This window comes from Mizuhopecten yessoensis, unplaced genomic scaffold (assembly GCF_002113885.1).
Source record: "Mizuhopecten yessoensis strain PY_sf001 unplaced genomic scaffold, ASM211388v2 scaffold10879, whole genome shotgun sequence".
Classification (NCBI taxonomy): domain Eukaryota; kingdom Metazoa; phylum Mollusca; class Bivalvia; order Pectinida; family Pectinidae; genus Mizuhopecten; species Mizuhopecten yessoensis.
Window position 1 is genome coordinate 480,564 of NW_018408767.1, and position 14,883 is coordinate 495,446.

The window sequence follows — 14,883 nt, forward strand, 5'->3', positions numbered from 1 at the left end:
CTATTACTGTATTAATATATTTGCATATTTTAACTAGTAAAACTTTGTTATTTGTTGAAAAAAGTTGCTGGAATTTTAAACAGTTTGGTTGCCTGCTATAATAATTTGGAATATATAATTTTCTTTCATTTGAAAAATTTGGACAATTAAACATATAATGAAATTCATCTCCAACTTCAGTATTACACAAATGGCATATTCTATTTCTTCTCTCTATATTTAACCATCTTCCTCTTTTTATTGGAACATAATGGCATTTTTTGTAGACAGGATATTAAGATAATTTTCTGATTTTAGTTCATCTTTAAATAATTTATAATTTATTCCTTTGCTGGATTCATTTTTGTCCACTTGAATTATTTTTATCTTTATTAATATCAAAGGGATTTGCATAGCCGTTAGTTTAGGCGTGTAGACCACTGGTGTCCCATTCAGGGTAATGACTATCAAATTTTATTAACAAGATGTCATAGTCAATTGGATAGAATAACAGGCAAAGTCTATATAAATTCTCTCCGTCAAATGGGCAAAGTGGAATAAACAATGAGACATAATATTTTAGACATGTTGGAAATGGAGAAAAAAAATAACACAAAATAATTCATATCAACACAAGGCTAAGGGGAAGTAACTCATGAAGGAAACATCTCACACATCTCATACACACTTACACACACATACAAGTACATGTACATGTACAAATACATTTATTTCAGCATATATATACACTATCATAAACAGATATTGGCAGACTTAGATCAAATGTCCATGTGCATATATTGCACAGGTCACTGCTACCAACAACTGTTCCAATTAAAAATAATAAATCCATTTAATACATATAGAGTGTAATTATTTACAATGTCAAGTACATGTAATAGTCAGTAGTCATGCTCAACTAGAATCTCCTGGATGGAATATAGAATCAGTATTTTTTTTGTTTTAACATGTACATCGTGGCTTTAAGTCATATAAAAATTAAAACGACGGGATTTTCCAATAAAAATATGCACATCATCAAGTATTCGTCCCCAGAACGAGGACCTGCTATTATCCTAGCTGGTTCTAATTGTACAGATTCAAGAAGATCTTTTGCCTGTTGTGTACAATTATCCAAAAAAATATCTGCATATTCCAAAATTGGCCTTATAATTCCCACACATATTTTAATTAATGATTGCCATTGACTTTAGTTTCGACGTGGCGAAGAATATTAAGTCTATTGTAGCGAGGAGCTGGAGTGATGGTGTGCGAGAAGAGGATACAAAATATAAGCAGGCCTGATATAACTTGTGAATAATATAAAAAGATATAAATCGATAGTTTATGACAGAGAGTGAGTGGTATAACGCAATGAAAGAGAGTGTGATGTATGGATACGAGAGGACACGATTTGTTAATTTGTAACATACTTGTGAATAAAAATTTGAGGGGGAAAAAAAAGAAGAAAAAAAGGAAAAAAAAGTCTATTGTAAGCTTTTTTGTATATATTCTGTATGTGCTGTTTCCATGTTGCATCATCTTGAAGTGTAAGTCCTAAGTGCTGATGTGATGATGTGTCTATGATTTGACTATTTTGGAAAAATAGTGGGATGTGATGGGTGTCTTGTTTTTGTTTTACTTGGATTGAATTTAGTGTCCCAAGTTGTTGCCCATTCACCTATGTTAGTAAGATCAGTGTTGAGAGATTGTGCGGCCTGTGCTGGGTTATTATCTATAATTACATACAAAGAAGTACCGGCAGGACATTTTCAGAGCTAAGCGTTTATCCGTTGTTTATCCGAGGCAAAGTGAAAATTCATCGCGCTCTTTTTTGTTCCTCATCGAATGCGTGTGTAATCAGTAAGGAGTAATCGCTTCACTATTGATGCTATTGTAATTCCTATAGCAATTTTTTCCTAATTAAGTGATGGATGGATTGCAGTTTTTTAACAGAGAAAAAATGATTTAAAAAACTTAAGAAACAGTTTTGTTATTGTTGTAAAATAAAATTTATTCGAAAAGATCAAGCACCCCGGATGAAAAACATTAGACAATACCCCGATTGAGATATAGAGGTCGGGTGAGAAATCGTGTCGGGTGAGAAATCGTGTCGGGGGAGAAATCGTGTCGGGTGAGAAATCGTGTCGCCTATGCCCATATAGATTGCACAATTTCTCACCCGGGTGAGAAATGGTAGATCTTGGTGAAATCGTGTCGGGTGAGAAATCGTGCAGGGGTGAGAAATCGTGTCGCGAACGCAATAATTTTGCACGATTTCTCACCCGGGTGAGAAATCGGGTCATAAATTGTGAAATATTACATGTGTTTACTTAAATGCGAGTGCATGCCTCAATGAAGAGCATTTAAAAATACATTCACAGTGAACACATTGCTATTCAATTGCTGTCGTCTGATCCATTCACGTAGCGTGTCAATGGTATTAACTCCCTTAAACGACCTTAACTTCGAAAGCTTTCGGTGTACTGCTTGACCGCTTCATACTTCTGGTAGATCTTGGTCGGGGCTAACTTTTTTCCATGACATAATATCAGAGAATGTGTCAAATTCAAAGCCCGCTGACCTCCAAGCACCAGTCACTATGACCCCTGAACTACTTCCTATCATCAGTTGCTATAACCGCTGACCACCAAGCACCAGTCACTATGACCAATGAACTACTTCCTATCATCAGTCGCTATAACCGCTGACCTCCATGCCCCAGTCACTATGACCCCTGAACTACTTCCTAGCATCAGTTGCTATAACCGCTGACCACCAAGCACCAGTCACTATGACCAATGAACTACTTCCTATCATCAGTCGCTATAACCGCTGACCTCCATGCACCAGTCACTATGTCCCCTGAACTATTTCCTATCATCAGTCGCTATAACCGCTGACCTCCATGCACCAGACACTATGACCCCTGAACTACTTACTATCATCAGTCGCTATCACCGCTGACCTCCATGCCCCAGTCACTATGACCCCTGAACCTCTTCCTATCATCAGTCGCTATCACCGCTGACCTCCATGCACCAGTCACTATGGCCCCTGAACTACTTCCTTTCATCAGTCGCCATAACCACTGATATCCTATCAAACTAAGAAGCCGGGCTACCTCTTACACCTTAGCCCTCTCTTGTTACAATTATATCTAAAAAGGTATAAATACAATATTTTACTTGTAACTGAGCGAGATCGGGTTATCGCAGTCGAGGGCTAAGACTTTGTAACATAATCCCAACCGAGACACAAGCCGAGGTTGTAATGTTACATATTCTTAGTCTGGGACTGCGATAACCCGATCTTGCTCAGTTACAGGTATTTTTTTTAGTTAGAAAAAAAATCAATTCAATTTTTCAAAAGACAATAAGCTAGTCCGTCCTCACAAAGAAGACAACGTACTTCACAGTGTAGAATATATTTGATCTACAACATCAAATATCCAACAACTTCATCATATAACGACAAACCAGTATATTTATGATGCAGAAAAACAAGTTCAAGCCGTTACCGCGCAGATGAATACATCGTAGTGTAAGAAATATCACGTAAAGGTATCAGACAGATCGGAAGAGATAGAACAATCTAGCATGGGTTATGACGTGGGATAACTCTGTTATAGGTACGAGAAAATACAATTGTAAAGGGGTTACTTCATGTATACTAAACAACAATGGAATTTCTTATGTCATGCAGTGGGTCGAAGATCCTTAAAATAAAAGATTTGTGTTAGGTGTGTGTCGAAAGCACCCATATACGTCAATCCATATTCCGTCTTATTGTGAGAGAATTGTAAGCGAACAAGAAATTGTTCGAAATAATATCCTCAAGCCAAATATGTAATTTAATGGAACAACATATCAATTAACGTCCGAACAGTTCAGTTCTTTATTAACTTTAAGTCTTGCGACTTATCAGTGTAAACATATATTAAACAGGATATTTTCATATGTACAAAAAGCCACATTGGTCACAGGAGAATGAACAATACACACATACAAACTGTCATATATCTGATCGGCGCTTATTTGCCGCTATCAGATAATTTCCAAGATTACATAATCCTTTAATATTCGGTGTATTAAGTAATTGAACAAGTTTATATACACTAGGGTTATTTCTATAGTAACATTTTAAATACTTCCGTCTTAAATCTGTATATCTTGTGCAAACTAAAACAAAATGAAACTCGTCTTCTATGTCATTAAGATTACACTTTGTACATAATCTATTAGTTCTAACAGTGCCAACATAACGTCCAATATAATACTTGCCTCGTTCGGTCGTACGTCAACCTGGACATAATATTATCAAACTCGGGAAAGCTTTTGACTCTGTTTCATGGCCTTTCATATATGAAGTACTCAGAATTTTTAACTTTGGAGACAGCATTATAAATTTGATCAAAACTTTTAATTATCAAACCTCATCTGCAGTAATACAAAATGGCTTCCTATCAAATTTTATCTCTATCAAAAGGGGCTGTCGTCAAGGGGACCCGATTTCATCTTATCTTTTCTTACTTGTGGCTGAAATCTTGGCTATTCTTGTAAAAAATAATAAAAACATAAAAGGTATAAATGTAAATAACAAAGAACACAAACTCTCACATTTCACCGATGACACAAGTTTTATTCTAGATGGTTCTGAGAAATCATTCACTGAGGCTTTGGAAACTTTAGAAAAGTATGCTTTAATATTAGGCCTGAAAGTAAACACAGACAAAACACAAATTATATGGATAGGCTCAAAGAAATTTAGTGCAGATGTTTATCACCATCGATGGAAACTGAAATGGAATGTCACAACTTTCAATCTATTGGGAATACATTTTTCTGTTGAACTAGACAAAATTACAGACCTTAACAACAAAACAACTGAGATAGAATTAATGTTAAAACAATGGTCTAGAAGAAATATCACTCCTATAGGAAGAATAGTAGTTCTTAAATCTCTCATAATCCCCAAAATAACACATCTGTTCATTGCAATACCTAACCCGAGCAAAAACACAATTCAGTACTTAAACACTTCATTTTTCAAATTCATATGGCAGTCAAACACAGAAAAAATTAAAAGACAAACTCTAGTGAAAGATTATAAAGACGGAGGATTAAAAATGATTGACTTAGATAAATTTATTACTAGCCTCAAATCAACTTGGATTAGACGGCTTCTCACAGCAAAACCAAAAGAATGGATTAATTTGTTTAAAGCGGAAATAACTTGCACACACAATATATCACAATTCAATGTAGACCACTTTAAACTTATCAAAACAACCAATAAATTCTGGAAAGATGTTCTTGAAGCTTGGGTAACCATCACAGAAAACAATCCTCCCAAAACACTTATAAATTTTCAAGAATCAACACTATAGTATAACCCAAATATTTTGATAAATAATTCCTCTTTCTTCTATAAAGACATGCATGTCAAAGGAGTAAAATTTGTAAATGACATTCTGCAAAATGATAACACTTTTCTCTCATTTGAAGAATTCAAACAGAAATACACTATACACTCAAACAACTTTCTCCAATATAGAAGCATCTGTGAATCAATAAAAAAGCTGCACATACACTGAATATAGACTTAACAAAATCAGAGAACAACCACCCCAGACCCTTCATTCCATTTCACCTACAAATAATATTAAAATCCATCAAGGGAAGTAAAGATATGTACACCACACTATTGAATAAACAAAATACATGTAAAAATACAGCAGAACAAAAATGGAAATCAGATGATAGATTTAGTGCAATTAATTTTAATCAAATATATCAATTACCCTTCCTATCCACAAAAAGAAACAAAAATCCAATGGTTCCAATATAAAATCCTGAACCGGATATTTACCACTAATTCGTACTTAAAAACAATTGGTATTAAAAACTCTGATACTTGTTCACTGTGTAGAGCACACCCTGAAAAAATAGAACACCTATTTTGGAATTGCATCAACACCCAACACTTATGGGAAAATCTTAGAAAATGGATTCATAATAAACTTGGTACAAATATTGACCTTGATATAAGTACAATTCTATTTGGGGTCACAGGAGAAACTAATGAAACAAAACCAACTAACATCATCCTTACATACACTAAATACTACATATTCTGTAATTCAAAGAAAACAGGAAATCTCTCAATAATAGGATTGAAAGAATACCTGACTCAAACATTTACATACGACTTGACCTTGTCAAAAAAAACCATGCAAATCCAAAAATTCAACAAAACTTGGAATGAATGGAAAAACCTATTTACTTAAGTCCAAAAAAAATAAAAATATTTAAACCAAAGCCAAGTGAATGAACCTCAAACAGTTGGTCACCCATATACCCCTAAGAATTACACTAATTAGTTATTGTTGTCTTTTTTATATGTAAGTGTAGCCCTTTATACACATAAATATATACATGTGCTAATAACATGCTAATATACATGTGTTTTATACACCCAAAAAGGGTATTATAGGGTATGATGTACACTGTTGAAATATTTCAACTCCTAAAACATTGACCTCCCTAGATTGTGAGAAGCCACATGTATGTATTTGTTGAGTATAGTACATGTCTATGTGTATATGTGAATATGTATAATATACATGAACATGTATAGCTCTGTATGCGAGTATATGTTTATAAACATGTGTATGTGTAGCAGTGTACAAACGTGTGCATATCCGCATAAAATACAAACAAGTTCTTACAAAGTAAAAATATTTTTATTGTTTTCCTCTGTTCATAAGTCAAATTGTAAACTTGTACAAGTATAACATATGGCAATTCCAAATTGTGTACTGTAACTATGATGTATCACAATTCCAGTTTTTATACTTTATGCATGTACCTATAATGTATTACAATGCCAAATTGTATACTGGATAACTATAACATATACATCACAAAGCCAAATTGTGTACTGTTTAAGTATCATGTATCAAAATGACAAATTTACTGTTTAAGTATAACATCTCACAATTCAAAATTGTATAGTTTATAACTATAACATATTAGCAGGCCAAATTGTTAACTATATACCTATAACATATCACAATGCCAAATAATATACTGTACAAGTAAAACGTCTCACAATGCAAAATTATTTACTGTATAAGAATATTATATCTCAATGTTAAATTGTATAGTGTATACCTTTAATAACTAATATGCTTACAGCATACAAGCGCATCTGCATGTGTGTGTATGTGTGTGCATATGTACATGTGTGTACATGTGTGTGGGTATGTATATATATATGTGCGTACATCTGTTTGTGCGTGCATGTTGAGATGTGTATGTGCGTATGCATGTAAACTATTTACGTGTGTGGGTGCATATATATGTGCATGCATATGTATGTATGTAGCATGTATATGCAACATGTGTACATGCGTATGAATGAATGTATGTATGCATGTATGCATGAATGCATGCATGCGTATATGTATGTGTGACTGCGTGTGGACATACATGCCTATGTGCGAAGGTATGTATGTATGTATGTATGTATGTATGTATGTATGTATGTATGTATGTATGTATGTATGTATGTATGTATGTATGTATGTATGTATGTATGTATGTATGTATGTATGTATGTATGTATGTATGTATGTATGTATGTATGTATGTATGTATGTATGTATGTATGTATGTATGTATGTATGTATGTATGTATGTATGTATGTATGTATGTATGTATGTATGTATGTATGTATGTATGTATGTATGTATGTATGTATGTATGTATGTATGTATGTATGTATGTATGTATGTATGTATGTATGTATGTATGTATGTATGTATGTATGTATGTATGTATGTATGTATGTATGTATGTATGTATGTATGTATGTATGTATGTATGTATGTATGTATGTATGTATGTATGTATGTATGTATGTATGTATGTATGTATGTATGTATGTATGTATGTATGTATGTATGTATGTATGTATGTATGTATGTATGTATGTATGTATGTATGTATGTATGTATGTATGTATGTATGTATGTATGTATGTATGTATGTATGTATGTATGTATGTATGTATGTATGTATGTATGTATGTATGTATGTATGTATGTATGTATGTATGTATGTATGTATGTATGTATGTATGTATGTATGTATGTATGTATGTATGTATGTATGTATGTATGTATGTATGTATGTATGTATGTATGTATGTATGTATGTATGTATGTATGTATGTATGTATGTATGTATGTATGTATGTATGTATGTATGTATGTATGTATGTATGTATGTATGTATGTATGTATGTATGTATGTATGTATGTATGTATGTATGTATGTATGTATGTATGTATGTATGTATGTATGTATGTATGTATGTATGTATGTATGTATGTATGTTATATATGTATGTATGTAAGTATGTATGTTATATATGTATGATAAGTATGAGTGCATGCATGTTTGTGTTTATGTTTATGTACACATGTAACTGTAATACTATGTATTACGACAAAATGTAATTGTTTTTGTCTATGAAAAAAAAAAAACATATTTTCAAATGACAAAAGATCTACATCTGAAAATTCTCAACAAAAACTTGTTTATTTTTAAAATACTTACTTTAAGTACCTGCACAATAAAGATTGCAATGAATGCCAGAGCAATTTCTGAAATGCTATCACTAGCAGGCTTAAAGCGTTGGCAAAAACGTACTATCATATTCATATTAATCATGAACTGACCCATTTTACTATGCCATACGGTCATGTCATAAATATGGTATTACACATGTGTAATAAAACCTAAATTGGTCAAAACCGTGGGAACATATCCCTATGCCACTACAGGTATTATTTTTTATTAACTATACCATATCACACATTTCTAAATGAATTTGAGATGTCTATTTCGTTATTTTTATTTTCGTTGCATTTAAAACTTCTTTTTTCTTTAATAAGACAAAAAATATATGGAACTTCTTTGCACTGCGCGGAACAACACTACTATGATCGGAATACTTTGGTTTTAACTATAAAAAGTCAGCCGAGAACAAAATAATTGTGTTTGAGGTTTTGTTCAAATTATGAATGTTATGTGATAAATTGAATCTTACATTCGTGTCCATGCCGTATTTAATTGATTAAACTCGTTCAATAATTTGCAACGACACTCGCTTACAGGCTCGGGCCATATCCAAATATTGAAATCGTTTAATAAATTCAATTTGACATGGATACTCATGTAAAATCATCTATTTACGGAAAACATTGTGTCATTCGTCCAGTGAAAATAAAATCTATGTTAACTCATACTACCACTTCCTCGGTCACTTTGGTAAAACAATCTCATTTCACGTTTTTCGAACGTCCATAACTTTAAAACCGTTCATTGTACTGAATATACGCTTGCATACTTCAGTAGATCTTGGTCGGGGCTAACTTTTTATCATGACATGTTATTAGAGAATATGTCAAGTTCAAGGCCTCGATATGGGGGTCATATATAGATCAAAAATGAAAATCTCAAAAATAGTTCGGGTTTTTCATAACTAAAACAGTACGATCTAAGGATGGTATGTTGAACGTTTCAAAGTCATAGCATGAAAAATGACGAAGATATGCCACTTTGAAAAATGTTCATTTTCCCGCCAAAATTCAAATTTTCAAAAGAAATACACTTAAATCTCTTCTCCTCCGTATTCTTAAGGCCTAGAGAGTTGATATTCGGCACATACATAGCATATACCATTGAATACAATTTTTATTGGATATCGTTGACCTTGACCTTCATTCAAGGTCAAAGGGGTCAAATAATCAAAAAACTTAAAAAATCAAATTATTTCATTTTTTTTTTTTTACACCACATTTTTAAGAGTGCATTCTTATGAGGATATCTTTAAAGTTTCAATGTCAAAGCATCATAGTGCACATGAATAGATAAAAGAACAGATGATTTCTTAAAGAATGGTCAAAATACTTTCGTCAAACTGTACAAAGGGAAATAACTCTAACAGAAAACTCAACCTCTTTTACCAAATTGTCTACAATATTATGAGACATTGTCCGTCCTGGACTTAGGTGTTGCTCGGTCCAATTAACAGAGCTGTCAATCACCATTGCCTGTGTAACTATCATCATACCTAATAACAGAGCTGTCATTCACCATTACCCCAGGACTATCACTGTGTGTACTGGGGTTTGGTGTCGCTGGGTCCAAATAACAGAGCTGACATTCACAACTACCTCAAGTAAATAACGTCCCCACAAAGGTAATAAGGTTCCCACAAAGGTAACGGGGACGGAAGAAAGAAACACTAAACAGCTTTCTATGAATACTGACTGTTCAGAAATAACTTGATCCTATGGTAAGGTTGGTCAAAGAAGGGAAGCGAAGGGAAGTGATCGTCAGTCCGAGAACATATCTTTGATCATTTTCCTGTTGGAAATCCCGTGTTTTGATCTTGATCAAATCTAGTTGAAATTGCTGTTTGTAAGCAAACCAGAGGTTTGTACAGATGACATGAACACTGTATGATGTGGATAAATCGTGTGTCGACCGAGTGACTGTTGATGTAACATTTGGGAGACGAGAAATTTGACCTACATTTCTAGGAAAGAAATTTTGTGTCTCGAACGCACGGTAGTCTAAATGCTAGCGTTTGTTTGTAAACATTGACACGAGGTTTGCGGAAAGAAGTCTGCCCATATTAACATATATTCATACGCGGGGTACTGAATCACGTTCTACACACAAGTTATTGAGAAATAAACAGACTTGCCTGCACTTACGTTATCGATTCAGAAACAGTGGCAATTGTAAATATATAATATACAGATGTTGGGTTGACACCAGTTGACACCAGTTTTAGGGACACAATTCGAATCATCCTGTGTAGTAGGTGCTTTATCCGTGCCTCGAAGTCTGTTGGTCTCTCCGTCTTTGATGTACCCAATTCCTTGATCCTTCACACGGCTTACAATGGTTTCCCTATTCACATGCAAAGTGATGTCAAAGTCTATCATAAAATTGGGCAAAAGCCGAGGCTCGCCGAGGGTTTAAAAAAATTCCAATTAAAACATCTTGAGGGTGGGTATTTCCTTTCCCACAAGCATGGGAATGAACAAGTATTTTTCTCTAATTCCAAACACTAGAATAAGCCCAGAACCAAAAAAAAGGAAGACACGTTCCCTATTCATGCTCAAGTATATTACAGACTTTGTAAAGCTTGAATTTCTTTTGATATTCTGCAGGCAGTCATGACTTGTTTCTAAATCATGTTCGCAAACTGCTTTGAGTGAATATGTATATACAGGTAATGTCAGGAGTATTTAGATAAAAATATAAACATTTATTTTATTTTATAACAATTATGAAACAAGTTATTTCAACTTATATTAATCACTCTTGTTGGCCAGGATGTGATGTTGGAGGAAACCGGAGTACCCGGGGAAAACTGACCGAGCTTCAATGTATCCGGTCAATGGAACTGTCCTAGCCTTACCGTGCTACATTTATATAAAAAAACGAAATTAAGGGGAGGTTACTGTTTATACAAAAAAAAATCAAAAAAATCAGCAAAGCTGCCAGAACCAAATCTTTTGATAAAATCACTACCTGTCAGATGCCAACTGAGAGAACGGATCCTGCATACTTCAATTTATTCTTCCATTATTTTTGTTAATGGCAGAGATTTTATCGTTCAGCATACTTTGTTCACGCTCATTACCCTTAAATGATTGATCGTTCAGAATATTTTGTTCACACTCAATACCCTTAAATGTTCCATACCATTGCCACTCAATACTTATCCCAGTACTCGGGGTAATATTCTTAAAAGTGTGGCTCTCGGCAAAGCATTGTGCTAGGCATTTAAGATTCTTACCCTTTGAGTTAAGATTTTCTGTCGTATCCCAAAGATGGGAAAGACTATATAAATCATATCATAAAGGATGGCAAAAGAATAATGAACAAGTAAAACGGGGAAAATATATGAATGGTCGGAGAAAAAATCGCCTACCCCTGTTTTTGAGATGAACAAATACAAAAACCTTTCTCTAGAAGTTTCCTTCCTTAGCTGTTCACCCATTTTCCTGATATGCATTCATGCCTTTTTTTGAGTTGTGATTTAACGATTTTCGGTAAGACTTTGCTTTATTAGCATTTCATTTTTAACGGCTCGTTTTAACCAAATGTGATAGACTTCATCATCATGACATGTAGATTCGTTTTTAAAAGTGAAATTCTGTTTGGAAACAGTTATTGCCTTCTTCACAGCATTTCTCAGTTTTATAGCTCGACATTATTGGACTTAATGCTCACAATATAGTGTAATGTACCCCAATCCCGATTTTTGTCGAAGAGTTATCGACAGTGGTGTATCACAAGGCGTGACATGCATGAGTGAACAGTGCTCTGTTTCATATCTTATGTCAATGTGAGATTTCATATATGAAAATCTAGGATTTAATTAAGCATTAAGGTTAATTAATAATTATATATAATATGGGCAAACTCGTAAATCTTTCCGGTAACAATTTCAAATCACCCGGGGTCAACGTCGAAGCAAATATAAAGTGGCATCTTCATAAACTCATATAAAGTCGGTAATACAAAATAGATTTAATTTACAAATGATAGATGCGTATCCTCCGCCAAATCCGGGCGATCCTGGAGGAAGTCAGTAGTAAGTGATCACTACGGAAATAAGACAAATTAACCAGGTCTTATATCAAAGTTGACAAAGAAATCTGAGGCTCCAGGTAGGTTAGTAAACCAAGAAAAAAATCAATTACAATACGTTAATGTCACGATATTAAGCTGACGTGGAAAAATCAAAGGTGAGTAGCTATCGAAAGGACTTCCCAACTTTCGTAATAAACATGTTTCTTGTCCTATTTTCGTGTCGTCATTTTGTAATATATACCATCGAATGGCATTGCCACTATATAACCTTACTTAATTCAATTGGCATTCTTATATACTAGGCTATGAATGCCATGGACCGATTGTTGACGTCATCATTAGTATGACGTCCTAATTGTTACATTGGATACCACTGACCCTCCCCGGGCGATGGCTGTTTTATTCATTGAACAAGCATACACGATACTTTTATTATTTGAACTAAATGCTGAATAATAATAAGTGTTTTGGTTTTTACGAAATTAAGAGATTCTTCAAAGCCAATAAGTATTACCGTTACCCGACCGCGATATTCTTTTGTTGTACATCAAAGGATCAAACTAGTCCTCTCGTCTGACACAGCTTTGCAAGCAAACAACATAATGCGCGCTAGCGCATTATGAGTTGTTTGCTTGCAAAGCTATGTCATTCAAATAGATCATAAATACCATACAAAAACAGTTCAATACTTATATTTACGTTTTCTCTTCCTCTTATGTTCTTTTTTGACTTATAATTTGTATTTAAAATTAAAAATGCCCGCCTTATCGACAGTTCACACAAATTCGTTCAATAATTTGAACAGCGTATTGTCGCATGCTAATTGGCAAACAAAGTAGTACTTTGAAATTTTAACAAATTCACAATTCAGTATAAATACAATTGCGTATGATATGTCTATAGGGTGATTTAAGTTTTCTAAATAGAGATCTGAGCTGAAAGTCAGATTTTAAATTGTTCCGATTTTCCCCCGGAACAAATTTCGCGCATGGATAAATACAGTGAATACCGTGAATCCGACCTTGACCTCCACGAGGGAGTTATTTTTGGAAGTTAATTCGAAAGTTTCTTTTTGATCATTCTGTGAAGAATCCAGACGTGAATTTATTTGTTGATTGTATGGGGGAATCTGACTACAGTCGGTAGATTCTATAACAGCCTCGTTATTTGACATGTCGTGATCAGAAACTGGGGGAAACTGTGGCTGCGAGACGCGTGAAACTGATATCGTTTGCAGTCTATAGAATATGTGTATTTCAAACATTTGTAACGAACACCTGTTGATCAGTGCAGTGTAACAGACGATATTTCTGATAAATTGCATGAGTATTAAAATTGTTTCCATTGCCGGCATTGGTGATTTCAACCGATGTGCATTTTGTACGATATTGCAGACCTTGGTCTTGTTTTTGTTGTTATAACAGTCCTTTTTATTTACTTTTTTCTTTTGCACATAAATTTACAATGACATTGTCAAGTCTCACAATGCCCAGCGATATTTCAGCAGCCGTCATGTGTATTTACATTGGATATTGTAGTTCCGGTCAGTGTTGTATTAATACGCTAAGAATTGTGTCTCGTGCTGCATGGTAATTAAAGCCCCATTAACGACACAGCTTTCAAAGAGGCTATATAGTGACAATGCCATGCAAATGTAAATATTCTTGTTTTAATATGCTTGTTTTAATACATGTGTATTGTACGCGTATACCGTCCGCTTATTAACCTAAAATCCTCAGCGAGTTGATCATGAACCCTTAAATTCTAGACGTCAAAGTCGGATAGAAAATCGACAATATGCAGTGGGTCCTCCTTAAAAGCGTCTTCGACCGATAACAAGCGTCTTTAAGTGACAATCTGATCTGTGTCTGTATCTGTACGTTGTAATACCCGGTTCCGGTTTTTATACAACGGGAGAGAGCGAGAGAGAGCAGTTCAGTCAGGAGTTTTGTTGCGTTACAGCACTCTTAAAGGCCTCTAAGTTAGGGGCATATAATAAGTCATCTTTCAGATGGTTCCATTCTATGACTGTTCATACAAAAAATGACTTTTTGTATTGATCACAGCTGTACTTTGGTACTGTATAGGATTTAGATATATTTATCACTGATGCTTCTATCACCTTTTTGGATAAATAGTCCGATAAGTTTCTGGCATTGATGTTCCTTTTTGGTCGGTTTTTTGTAAGATGATCAGCTGGATGTATAGCTGGTATCA